Genomic DNA, 2,786 nt, shown 5'->3' with positions numbered 1-2,786 from the left:
TCACCATGATATCATTGCACTGCGCCGACGGAACCTCATGCTGTCCGTGCGACGACTGCCCAAAAGCATCCTCTGAAAACTTCTTTGTCCGACATATTTCACGAGCAGACTTAACAGCACCGGGACTAATGGCCTCTGTCTGTCTTAATTGTGGCCGAATGCATGGTTATTAAATTTCAACCTGCTGAATCAAGTTAGAATGGGAACGAGAGGCAGGCTTAGAGTGGGCATGAAAAGAAAGGGAGGAAGGCAGCTGTCTTTAAAGCGGGGTAAGCGCACCTCGGAGCTACCCCCGCTGATCAATTAGCATATCTGATAATGATCTGCCTCATGCTCAGCATCCACCCACGCTGCAAGGTGGCACATTGAGGAAAGCGCCCTTGAATGCGCTTGCAAGCAGGGAAACTCGTATTTTTCAACCTGTTGAAAAATTCGGAGACAATTGATTGTTTGAGGAGCCAAAACAAAAATAAGAGAGGGAGGGGAAAAAAAAGGGGCGGGGGAGGAATAAGAAAAAAAGGTTGGGTTTGGAGGAAGGACAGAGTTTACACGGCGTTTTGAAGCCGCTAAGTTAATAATTCCATTGATGCTACGAGCAGCGCCGAGGCAGTGTTGTAAACCCGACTCGTGCATGACAAAAGTCTGCGGCGGTGCGCTGTCCTCAAAGGAAAAAGCGTGTCACAACCCCAGGTAAGGCAGCAGGAACCGCCGGGCGTAGGCGCAAAGCGGGCTTTGGACGCCGTAGCCGGGAATAAGAACGGGCCTAATGACGCGGGGAACGCTGGCAGTGCCGAAGGTCAAACCTAAATATTTAATTGATCGTTTGCAAGGGCACGCGCTCCCTTCCACTTGATTCCACGCAGACTTTGAGTCGAGGGGGAATCGAAATGTACGCTCAAAGTGGCTGCAGCTCATGTTCAAAGAACAATTACAGGGAACTGACACCATGCCTCCGCTTCACACTTCAGAGAAATGCAGAAAGTAAGAATTATTTAGTGTTCACGTACGAGCTCTCTAGTTGAAAGCATGAGGAGACACACCCATTCATTGAATGTACAATATATTTGTACATTCGAGTCCTGATTATTATTTGGAAATGTGATCCAAAGCTTTGTTTTTTTTCTTTTCTTTTTTTTTTGAGTCCGCCTTGAAGTTAGTCTACCCTCGGCCACAAGCGAGCTTCTATTGGACTGGTCCAGGGAGAGCGTATGATGGTTCCATAATGGGCACAGGACACAAAAAGGCCGACCCCCGCCTGGGCTCAGCACGACAGGCCCACCAGTCAGCAGGGAGGCTGCATTTATTAGCCGGGAGAGGAGCTCCTGACAGAATTAAAGCACATTCACCCACCATTGCTCTCTGTCAGAAACAATACTCGCCTCCCCCCCTCTTCATGGCAGCGAGCGAGGCGCTGCGTTTCTTGAGGTTAATTCCGCGGCCATAGAGACAGGACGGCTCACACCCTCGGGCTCTACGGGCCAACTATTTTGAAAGTGAGATGAAGAGGATGGAAAAGAAAAAAAAAAAGGCAAGCCATATTAGATTATCAATCCACCTGTACGATTGTATTATGCACGATTGGGGATAAGTGGTGGGCGAAAATGAATGCAGCTGTGTGTGTTTAGGGAGCAGGAGAGGCCTTTGTTTTTGGGCCTGTGTCTGTGAAAGGTTGAATGCTACGTTCTGTGCGTTGGAGGATCCAGGTTTCCATGCTAAGCTGGAGCACCGGGGCGGAACCCAGAACTTCTGCACGCGGCCGCATGGCTCCCATCTCTACCAGGGGTATTATTCTACTGTGCCGATACACAGACTGCAGACGAGGGGGCGGTCGGGCAGCGTGCTCAAACGCTGACACACCCAACCTAGCTCAGTTTTGCTTAATCCACCGATAATGGCCCTCCTCCACCCCGAAAATACCAAGAGCCATTAGAGGTCAGTCACATGGTGGGGAGGAAGTGGAGAGTCTGCCGTCCAGGCCTGAGAGATGCGACCACAGAGCGCGAAACAGCAGTTACAGTTAACCTGCACACTTCCTCACCGGAATTTCTGAAAACGAGTTGTTGCTTTAGTCTGAAAGAATCCTCGGGACATGAATGAAAGGCACATGAACGTCTTGAGGACGCTGCAAGAGAGAGAAGTTTCCTCTGAGGTGTGTTGTGGTGTGTGTGTGTGTGTGTGGTGTGTGTGTGGTGTGGTGTGGTGTGGTGTGTGTGTGTGTGGTGTGTGTCGTGTGGGTGTGTGTGTGTGTTTGTTTGGTGGTGTGTACAAAGCAGACTCGTTGACTGAGGAACTGCAAGGCACTTTCTTGTAGATTTTGCCCTCGGCAGCCAGGACCCGACCAGGGGAGGCAGGGGTCTGGATCCGGGCCGCAAGTGTCAACACATGACACGGAGGGGAGAGGGAGAAGTCACACTTCACGCAGGTGAAAGGAGCAGCGAGTCTTCATTAGTAGCACCTAGAGCTGCCTTTTGTAGCTGGGCTTGATGTGCGCAGGGGAAGGGCTGAGGAGACGCCGCGCCTGGTATGCGGGCTGCCCCGCCACGTTTGAAGTCCCCGGTCGGGACAGGGCCTTCATATTTACAAAAAAAAAAATTAAAAAGAGGAAAGGAAAAACTCAGGGGTTGGCCGTGGATGGCCTGCACGCGTGTTTTGTAGCCGCAGTTATAAAATGGCTTGAGCTAATCACCGTTGCACCCGCCACGCTCATAACACCCCGCTGCAGCCCCAGGAGTTTTAAAAACAGTGCTTTGCAGCACTTTTGGTCTCCTTCAAACACGAAACTAGCA

The sequence above is a fragment of the Betta splendens genome, chromosome 9 (assembly GCF_900634795.4).
Source record: "Betta splendens chromosome 9, fBetSpl5.4, whole genome shotgun sequence".
NCBI classification, from domain to species: domain Eukaryota; kingdom Metazoa; phylum Chordata; class Actinopteri; order Anabantiformes; family Osphronemidae; genus Betta; species Betta splendens.
This window is presented reverse-complemented; position numbering follows the sequence as displayed.